Source organism: Callorhinchus milii, unplaced genomic scaffold (assembly GCF_018977255.1).
Source record: "Callorhinchus milii isolate IMCB2004 unplaced genomic scaffold, IMCB_Cmil_1.0 Scaffold14, whole genome shotgun sequence".
Classification (NCBI taxonomy): domain Eukaryota; kingdom Metazoa; phylum Chordata; class Chondrichthyes; order Chimaeriformes; family Callorhinchidae; genus Callorhinchus; species Callorhinchus milii.
In genome coordinates this window covers 12,160,642-12,172,415 of record NW_024704755.1, presented here as the reverse complement: position 1 = coordinate 12,172,415, position 11,774 = coordinate 12,160,642, and positions in this window count along the sequence as shown.

Genomic DNA, 11,774 nt, shown 5'->3' with positions numbered 1-11,774 from the left:
CCGCAGGTACCATTGTGCCGTCACCAGGAATGTTACTGTCAGGTAACCAGGGCAACAGCGCAACGCAACGTTCCGTGACTTGGCCCCGCCCCTCCCTCCCCCCCCCCCCCCCCCCCCACCACACACCCATTCATCATTTCACCGACCGACCCACACCGACTTGGCTCCCGGATAAATAATAATAATAATAATAATAATAATCCTTGCATTTGATATAGCGCTTTTCACGTCGGGAGGACGTCCCGAAGCGCTTCACAGAACACACTGTAAAGTGAATTGACTGTATATTTGTGGGCGAACGCGGCAGCCAATTGCGCACAGCAATGTCCCACAAACAGTCGTAGATTGAAAATGACCAATTTATTATTGTTTTTGGTTTTTGGAGGGATTGTTATTAGGCTCTGTGTGGAGTAAGGAAACTTGCCCAAGGTTTCGCCCTCTGCCTGGAATTGAGCTCAGGTCTCTTCGCTTGCAAAGCGAGTGCTCTAACCACTGAGCTACAGGACTCACACCGATCGCTGCTCTCTTTACACGTCAGGGATAGTGATCCCGACAGACGAAACAGAGCCGATTCCCAGAGTCCCTCTCGTTTCAAGCCACTTCGCCTGTGGAAAACGAAATGACCAATAGCCCTCAATAGCCCTTGCATTTGATCCCGGCGCCTTGATCACTACCTGGTTGAGACGTCTCAAAAGCGCTTCACAGAAATATATTGTAACCTGGATTGACGGTGGTGAGTTTGGGGGGGGGGGGGGGTGAAAGGCAGCCGCCAATTGCGAGCAGCAGCGACCCACAAACAGTCGTGGATTGATGGATCAATTTTTAACTTACGTTTTGGAATTGATAAAAAAAAATTATTTTGGAGTATAGTTTTTCCCTGCGTCTGACTATAACAATCTATACGTTTCAATGTTGGACTCTCTTAACCCTCCACACCCCCTCCTTTCCTCACCACAGTCACGCTCAACACAAATTGTTTGAAAACCTTGCTGAGACTGAAACATAAACTGTTTCATATAGTAAATTACAAGGCACTCTCTGTCCCAATTCCAGTCTTATTACACCGTTATTGCTTGTTGATTTAAAGACACAGTATCTTTTACAAGAAAAGACAACTTGCTCTGTTCATGTGCATTTTGTACAGAATGAACCCCGGACATCACCAAACGTGTATATTGAGTTCTCTGTATTTCTTTTTAATCAGTACTACATTTATTTCAGATCTCAGTGTTCCTATAGCATAGAAAGTCTAATGTAACTATCCGCGGTGGGGAGGGGTGGGGGGGAGTTAAGTTTGGTCTCTTTGAAGCTGAACTGTCTTCAAGGTGACATGTTTGACAATGGAATGTCAGAATTGAGGCAATCCTCTGTATTGGTCCTGGTAGTCTGGTTCCTGAGCCAGGCGGGTCCGCAGTATTCCAGGCACCGCTGATGACAGACCAGCCAGTCTGGCTCATCACCGAGACTTGGAAGGGCACTGGGACCAGGGACTCATTCCCACTCAACTCCCGGTAACCCTAAAAACCAAAGCCTATCAGTTAGTAGGGTGGTGCAAGCTGGACAAGGAGCAGGAAAGCTTGCTGGACAGCGATATCAATGGCAAGCTTATGTGGTTTTAGCTGGTTAGACTCCAGCACTACCCCAATGCACACCTTGAGCCTTGTCTCTGGCCAACCTGCGCCTAATACTGGCTGGAATTAGATAAGCAGGAAATGACCCTCCAAAGAAAGAGTCCGCATTACATTCCAATAAATATCTTTGGAATTTCCATGAATAGGTCGGATACATGGAACTCTCACTTTAGTTTGGATGCTCTTAAGCATGGTGATAGGTTTCCGCATGTGTCAGACACGTTGCTGACCAAAAAAAGGAAGCCTAATCCTCGTCTCTTGGTACTTGTTAACACAACAAAATGTAACTCACAGTACAGTATTGCACAATGACCCAATCCCTATTGCTATGCTGTGAAAAGTTCAAATCTAACCAAAATATCCACACTCCCATTCAGCAGCAGAAAATGAGTTCTCAACCCAACAAACTTTCTCCAGAAATACATATCTACGTACTGTATTGAGGCAGCTCTATCAGTGTAACACAATCTAACAAAGTAACAAGGACTTATTCTGTAACAAACAGCCAACATCCTGTTTCAGGAGTTAAAGAAAAGAAAATGATCCATCTTCCCCTCCTTATTCTTACTCTTTTTGCATCTTTTCCTTTTTTTCTCTTACTCCCTGTTCCTCAGTCGCTTCCACTCATACACCTCTACTATATTTCTTGTCTTTTACTGCTGGTGTGTGACAACACCTCAGTTAGTAAAGATACCTATAGCGGACCAAATGCTTTTGCTCTCAATTTAAGAATATAATAGATTGTAGAATGAGTATGGTCTAAACAGCCCTTTGAATTTGTTCCTTCCAACAGATCACGTACAATTTTTACAGTCATGGCACTTTTCCCAACTTAATTCATTTCCTGAGAAAGGTAAATAGCCATTGATAACATTTAAGGGAGGGGGAACCATGACATTTCCCCCTGACTCAGGAAGTCAAACAGAAATTCCAGGATATCAATCTAACAATACAAGTAATATTATCCAGTCCACACAAGATCACAAGATTAGTTTGGATAAAGAAGGACCTTCGGCCCATTTGATCTCATTCTTACAGAATACTCAACCTACCAACTTCCCATCAAATCCCATCAGTCTTATTTTAAACAAGTGCAGTGTCCTGGGCTCAATCACCCTTCCTGGTAACCTTTTCCAGTCATTAATTCTCTGAATAAAAAAAACTTCTTGGTGTTTATCCTGAAATTGCCCTACGCAAATCTAAATCATTGTCCTCTTGCTTTTTTTATTCATTTGAAAGTAATTAAGTCATTACAGAAGGTATAATCATCAGCCCCAAAAAAGTGGAATCATAGCGTCCCATAAAGTATTTGTTCATCAACTATATATCTACATTTATCCTTTAACCTTCAATCTTGTTTTTAACCAGATACTTCTGCTGGAGTTTCCTGATTGATTAGCATTATCACTGTTGATCATGATGATATAGAAGAAACAAAACACTTTATTTTAAAGTTGTTATAGAAAATGTTTTACATTTTTCACAAAAATTGCTAAATTTACTTACTCAGCAAACTGTCCATCAGTGACTAAGCTGACTTCTGCCAGCTGTGCAACTCGCAACTTGAATGTATTTGTCGTCAGGCTTTGATCAGTTTTGTTGATAACAGCTTAATGTTAACTTTTGTGGAGTCCTGTAGCTCAGTGGTTAGAGCACTCGCTTTGCAAGTGAGAGACCTGAGTTCAATTCCAGGCAGAGGGCGAAACCTTGGGCAAGTTTCCTTACTCCACACAGAGCTTAATAATAATCCCTCCAAAACCAAAAACAATAATAAATTGGTCATTTTCAATCTACAACTGTTTGTGGGACATTGCTGTGCGCAATTGGCTGCCGCGTTCGTCCACAAATATACAGTCAATTCACTTTACAGTATATTCTGTGAAGCGGTTTGGGACGTCTGGAAGACGTGAAAAGCGCTATATCAAACTCAAGGATTATTATTATTATTATTATTAACTTAAAACTTTTACTAACTGATCAATAATCATTCCCAATTCTTTCCTTCATTCTCATACCTCTTCATCAAACACATGCCTAGAATAACAACAGTGATAAAAAAAATGTTTCATTTGCTGGCATAATGTTTAATTGAGGGATTGGGATGCCTAAAGTAAAATTATTTAAAATTTGAGCATATGGGACTGAGTCACAAGATTGATTTTAGTTTCCAGTGTGCATGAAGTAGGTACACGAATATAGAATTCATTTGGTCAGGTAGATTATGAAGTTCCTAAACAAATCTTGATACTGATAATTTGGGTTTACGGGATCCTTTTATAAGACTATGATCTATAATGATGATGGTAACGAAATATTGTGCTGCCTCTATGGCAAACTGCAATTGATGGGTAGTAATATTTTTTGTATCACTTGAGCAAGCAAATACTTAATAATCAGTAAGCAATAGCTGTGAGTTATTCTTTCTCACAATATGTGTCTTATAAGTGATGTAAAACATAAATAATGCATGGTGTTACTTTTACCTGTGTCATTTTTTTTTGAAGTGATGGGTTTTATGTACCATGTCCATGAAAATCAATGAAATGAATTATATATACATGCAGGCACAGATTATTGAGAGCAGTCTGCTAGTTGCAACACAAAAGCTTTGATCTCCTATCTGAGAGACTTGAGTTTGGATCCAATTCTCAATTGACATGCCCATTTGAGCTTCACTTAAGAAACCCTTGGCTGAGTCTTCTTTCGGATAGGAAAACTGAATGTGTCTATGGGGGATAGACATTATCTCACTCTATATCACTCAAATGGATCTTTTAAATGTCTTAAAATGTTTTAAATGTTTAAAGTGTCCATAGGTTAAGGGCATCCTGGTATTGGAGCACATTGGGAGCTGAAGGCTTCGTCACAGGAAAGGATAGGATATGGAGCACACGTTATGTGTGCCTGGTTACAAAGCCAGATTAACAGATAATAATAATAATAATAATCCTTGCATTTGATATAGCGCTTTTCACGTCAGGAGGACGTCCCAAAGCGCTTCACAGAATAGACTGTAAAGTGAATTGACTGTATATTTGTGGGCGAACGCGGCAGCCAATTGCGCAAAGCAATGTCCCACAAACAGTCGTAGATTGAAAATGACCAATTTGTTATTGTTTTGGGTTTTGGAGGGATTATTATTAGGCTCTGTGTGGAGTAAGGAAACTTGCCCAAGGTTTCGCCCTCTGCCTGGAATTGAACTCAGGTCTCTCACTTGCAAAGCGAGTGCTCTAACCACTGAGCTACAGGACTCCACTGTCAAGAAACAGCTCACCTCCCAGATCTCTGTCAGTTCTGGTTTGAATGCAACTGTGAGAAGGTGTCGTAACTGTGAGAGGGTACACAAGAGATGCCCTGTGACCTGTGCTACCCCTATTACCTTTCTCCCTCTATGTATGGAAATGGTTTCTGATCTCTGCGTCTCCATTATGCAGCATGTAGGAGATTGCAGGTGCAAATGCATATAGCACATTCAATGACTGAACTGAATTTTCCTTCAATGTACTACAAAACCTAGACTACTCTCCTAGTATGGCAATCTAATTTTGAATGTGAAATCCCTTGTGAACATATAATCCCATCTCCTTTTTTGTTGCTTTAGAGAATCGTAGCAGTGAATAATAATAATAATAATCCTTGCATTTAATATAGCGCTTTTCACGTCGGGAGGACGTCCCAAAGCACTTCACAGAATATAAATGTAGTAAACATAGAAACATCAATCCTTAGAGCCAAAGATTCCAAAGATTATGGAAAGCAAAATGCAAATCTCTCCATTCCAGTGAATTCCTGATCTCAGCAACGTTGCTATGGGATGTACCCAGCTCTTCTCACTGCCTCCTTGTTGAAGGAGGATGGAATTAGAGAGATAGTCATTATTAGACCCTGTTGCATGAATTTGCATTGACGGAGGCACAGGAGCAGGTCAACTGCACACCCAGCCACCGCCTTGGATGCAGAGGGTGCATTGACCCTAACAAGCATTGCACAAGGAACAAAAGAGGAAAATAGAATAAAGTCAAAACCCTCAAATAGCAACAGCAACAAAAAAATAACTGGTTCCCTGCCCAGAACAGTAACAAGCCCCTGCATTATGTTATTGAGATTAACAAAAATATTTGCAAATTGAGCGGAAACGGTACAAGATAAAGATGTTATTTGTTTTGGCTCATGGCCATGTATTGTGGGGGCACTGCTGCTCTAAAGAGGTTAGGAGAAAATCTTCAGCAGAACTTTCTCTGTCTGGTAACACACAGAGCATCAACATAAATCACATCAATCCACAGCTCTGCAAAGTGACACATGCCTTTTCCCCTTACCCAAACAAAAACAAATTCCCAAACACGTATTCATGGCTGGCATAAAGGCTCAATGAGTTATCCAGTGAGTTATTGAACTGTACACATTGGGAGGTTCAATCCTTGGCCTGTGCTGATTTAAGCCGTTCACAGCCAGGGAGGCACTAAGGACACTGCAATTGATTTTAGTGTCTTGAGTTAGGAAATGTGAAACTCTGCAAGATTACCTATTCTGATCCCTCTAACATGAGCCTTGGAGTTGGAGGTTAGCGTGAGGTCATAAGCTAAGGACAGGTTTGGGCTCAACTATTATGCCTCTCCCATTGTAAAATAGTTAATAATTACTGCATGTCCAGAAACAAAGAACAGCCACTTGGAGCAGGTATAAGATGTATCCAAAGTGAACTATGCAACTGTATCCCAAGTGAAAGAGGGGGAAAAAAGAATCAAATTTCTTGAAAAAAAGATGGAGAAAAATAAGTGGATAAATTGGAAAGGGAGAGAGGGAGAGATAGAGAAATGTTGTGAAATGATGCCCCTTTAAGAAAGAGCTGAATCTAAAAAAATAAGAAAGGACAGTGACAATCACTAACCCACATATTACGTCACTTTCTCTATCCAAAAAAAAACGAAGCTTCATGTGAAGAAAGCGTGATTCATTCACCCACTCATTGGCTCATTTACTTATTCAGCCTGTTACTCAGATCCACATTAAAACCATTTTGCTGATGAGAGTGCAATGAAGTCAATGAGAAAGAAAAGCAAACCTTAGTTAAGGGATTTTTGTGATCTGTGGACTTTTGTCAAACTGAAGCAGGATTCCAGCTATACATTCCTTTATAGGAATGTAACATTCAACACAGCATTGCCATTGCAAAACGTGTATTCTTTGGTGAAGTGACCTGAGTAAACAAGACCTACAAAACCTTACAAAACCAAACCATTCTGTTTAAAGCTTCATTGCCCCCCCCACGGTCCAACTTAATTTTCTCAAAAAATATCATTAATTCAACCAGCATTCTTTTAACTTTGCAAAGTTTCAATAAATATAACATTTAAAATCATTGTCATTTTTGTTTTCTAACAATTTTGAATACTAATTCTTAGCTTTTGATAGAGTGCCTTTTGGGGTTTAACACTCTTCACAGGATTTCTTGTAAAGTGCAGCAACTCTGTATTTCATAGACAAACACAGCAGCCAATTTGTATTTCTGCACAACAATGTCCCACAAACAGCCATGAAATAAATGACCAATTTTATTTGGAGGATCTTTTGCCTGAACAGCAGGAGAAATTCTCTTATCAATCGACTGTATTTTCTTGATGAGTATTACATCGCAGATAGGTTACACACTTTAGGCATTTAACTACATTGATTTGACAAAGACTATATCTGCAACGAAATCTTGATTAAATCAGCTCTGTATGTGCATGGGTTCCAGCAGATCGAGTTCTGAGTATCCCTACCTGCAAGAATGTAATGCTTATTAAATTTGAAACGTTCTTTCCTGGTTTATCTCCTGAAAACGATAACTCACTCTGGAGTAAGTTTCCACAGGTGCAGGCTATTCTTTGTTGTGTTTCTCAATTGACCATTCTTAATGAATGAGCCCGGACAGTGAATATTGGCAGGCAATTTGACTATGAGGGGCATCTCAACTGATCTCAGTCCTGTTCATGCGCAATGCCCACACACATACATTCCAGGTAGGGTTACTGAACAGTGATCATAAATCCTAGTTGACTTTATTTCCTTCCCTATTCGTGGGGAAACCAAAACCATTTGTAGTGTTCTCAACCATCACTCTGCTTGAGATCAGCTAACAGCACAGAGCAGGGATCAAACTTATGATCTGGTCTGTTTGGTTCAGTGTTCAGTCGGTTCATTTACTCATTTAACGATTTGAAGAACACAGATTGCAATGATTTTGACCTCTTACAAAAAATAAGGGTATTGTTTGTATAAATGAGTAGCAGAAGTTGGGGTAGAGCAAATCTATGGCTCTTACACAGTCAAGGAGTTCTGATAATGTCATTAATGATAAGAATATGAGCTCTTATGGTATGAGCAGGTTATTCTTCCATCAAACTCCTGAGATTGTGTTACAGCTCATATAAATACATGAAACACTGTGTCAGTGGTACAGTTTGGTGGCACATTGGAGTCTGCATAAGAACCTTATAAGTAAGGCAGAACATTTAATGACACATGCCACAGTCTATAATTAACAATCTCAGCTATAACAGGTCTCGTGGCAGTCAGAATCAGTTGCACAAGAATACATCTGCAATATGATGCGAGAAAAGGTACACTTCAATAATATAATAATCCTTGCATTTGATATAACGCTCTTAATATAAACATAGGGGAAAGCACTTCAAAATATTTACTGTAATGTGTACTGACTGTATTTTGTAGGCAAACGGGCATTAGAAAACCTTTAAATGCTTAATCTGAACAGGCAGTTCCAATAAACAGCTGCTGTGCATGTTGTTTATTAATGAGATTTCAGCTCTTGAGATGTAATCTGAAGAGCAGCAATTCAACATATATCAAATTCTTGATATACCGCCTCATCATGTTGTTAAGACATCTCAATATATTGTAAAGTGAATTGACTGTATATTTTGTTGGCGAAACAGGGCAGCCAATTGCGCACAGCTGTGTCCCACAAATAGTCGTGGATTGAATGACCAAATTATTATTATTTTGGGGGGGAATGGAGGGATTACTACCCCTGTAAAGCGAACCACCCAATCGACTAACAACTAACAACCAGGTTCCTACTGTACAGACTGTGTAAGAATTCTCATAGATAATAAGTAAGTTCTTTGGCTTTTTAGATAACTTTATTTTTCAATTTTGTTTCTGTCATCAAGCACTGGATGTACAGTGAGACATTACCGTGCGCAAAATTGTCTTGACGTGTTTGCCTCCAAATACACAGTCACTCCATTTAACCGTAAATCCTGTGAAGTACTTTGAGATGTCCTTCTGACATGATAAGGCGCTCTATCAATTGCAAGGATTATTGTTATACTATATTAGGAAAAACACAGATAATTCTCTATGGACCAAACTAACTTGTTGAAATGAATCAATATGGTAAAGTATGAAGATGGCAGCAGCTTGTTCCACGATATCAGGATGTCAATGGAATAGAATGTAAAAACACAGGGATAATGAAGATGATAAGAGTGTTATAATATGTAGCAATGAACCGGTCATGTAATCTTCCCTACCTCCTCAGCCCTATTTTAATCAAAAAAATACAATTAAAGGGATACTGCTGTCAGCAACTGATTTGAAAACAAAATATCAAAAAGCTGTGTAAGAATTCTACGTAACACTAGAGGGACATGGTTTTCCCTTCAGAGAGTGTTGCTCATGGGTGTCAACCTGGCTCAGTTGGTGGCACTTCTTTCACCTCTTAATTGGGTTCAAGCCCTATGTTGGGACTTTAAGATCACATTATAGGCTTATATTCCAGTGCATTGCCAGAGGTGCCATCCTTCTGAGATGGTAAACCGAGGTTCCATCTGCCTGATCATGTGGATGTTAAGAATCTCGTGGAAATATTTGAATAGTGAAGGGAGTTTCTCCACGTGTCCTGGTCAACAATTCCACAGAACAAAATGATCATTCACTTCGCTGCTGTGTTTGCTTATTAAATACACAGTTACTTATTAAATACACAGTTACTGATAATAAATCCTGTGAAGTGCTCTAAGACGTCTCAAAGACATGATGAGGTGCTGTAACAAATGCAAGGATTATTATCATCTTTTATTATTTTATTTCCTTCAACATCATGGGAGCAACCACCATTAAAAACTCCATTTTCACAGTCACATCTTTGAGAAGGTTATATAGCACCTTTCACATTGGAAAGTAAGGCTAGGGTACGATGGAGACCCACATCTGAACCTTGACCAACACAGCATGCAACTGCTTAGTGGGAGGGTTGACCCTGGCCTTTTGCCTAGTGAAACACTTGCCCAAATAACCCTGGCTGAGATGAAGAACTCCTCAGGCAGAGAGTGTGCAAGACTATGACCTATCACTGTCTGCTCCGCAACTTAACTTGTCAGTGGCACCTCCCTGGACAGACAGCTTTGGGATCTGAAAGGATCAGTCCATGTGTAGGTGACTCTGACTGTGTGAGTGCCACCTGGTGGTGCAACCTGTTAAAAAAATACATTCAAAGTGCATTTCCATGGGTGCAGTATACCCTCCAGCACCTTACCCAAGTGATCATTATTTACGCATGTGCCTTGACAACCAACGTGGACAGGCTACTTTATTGCAGAAGCCCACAGCTAAGCCCAATCCAATCATCACTTAACATCATACTCAAACCAATACTCTATCTTTCCAGAACGGCTTGTTGTACATTTCCAGCATTTATTGTAAGTTCTAGCATTGTTGCTTTCTCACCTGGCTGCAGGACTGTCCAAAGGCCATTCGGTGTAAATAACTGTCTTCATTAAATAATATGGAGCAAACCTCTCATTTTCTTTGCAAAGCATTGTGATATCATAACAATAATAATCCTTGCATTTGATAATAGCCCGTTATCATGTTGAGGAGACACATTTCACAAGATTTTACTGTGAAGTTCAGTGACTAGGTATTTGTAAGCAAATGTATCAGCCAATTTTCACATAGCAATCTCGGTTTAACGTTTCGTTCGAGGGAGGGCACCTCTCACAATGCTGCCCTTCCTCACCCACCCCCCACCCAACCTCCCGGCACTGTATTGGAGTGTCAATCTCGACTATGAATTCAAAGTACTGAAGTATTGCTTGAACCCACAACCTTCAGACTCAGAAGTGAGATTGCTACAACTGAGCCAGGCCTACATATAATTGGAACAAAAGAAGCGTCACTTTCATTGTGATCACAAGGAGAGACACCTGAAGCTTATTTTTAATGTGCGTGTTAAATTACCTCCAATATAACAAATACATGGATCTAAGCAAACTGACTTCAAAGGAACTAAACACTGAACGTTTAGAAGTACTATACAGAGGACAGACACGTGACCCAGAGCAGCACAACAGACATCGTTGAAAACAGATCAATTCACGCTGGTTTATTTTCCAACTCATTTATTTTTCATACCCTTCTTTGTAAAAAAGAAATCCGTAATCTCTTTTTCTTTCATTGACCTCTTGCAAACAGCTTTGACACAATTCACTGAAGTTCTTAAAATGGTACTCATTGCAATTTTGTATTACTTTTGTAATTGCTCTTTCTTCCTCTAGATACATTTTTCAAGTAGACTTTCTCCAACAAATGGCTTCTTCACGGTTGGTCATTCCTTCTATTATATTTACCATTTCCCTCTCTTTTCTTCCCTCACCCCTCCCTCCCCCTGGCAATTTCTCCCAGTGCTTTGATTGTCAGGCAGCATTTTGTGTTCTACTCATTACATTTGTAATTTTCATTACATTTTTTTCCTCAAGTCATTTCTATTTTCGCCTCTGTATATCCACCTCCACCCCCTCCCCAAACCGGGTTGTCAAAGCTGAAAAATGGGTTAGGAGTAACATTTATGGCCAACAGGGGTATCGAGAGATTAGACTGCAACGTAACGCAGTAGTCTTTGTTTTTCTTTAAAAGAGAAACATAAATCAAAATAGGCTTTTTAAAATTATTTTACACATAGGGGAGGAAGTGATTCCCAGCTGTGCTGTGTTCTCTGTCCTGTGTTTTTGCTGTGCGCTGGGTTCTTGTTGCTGCATCCTTTTTGCAGTGAGCTCTATCCTGCATGCTCTGTGCCGTGGGCTGCATGTTCTCTTCTATTTGCTGCGTGCTCTATGCTTTGTTGTCAATACCGTG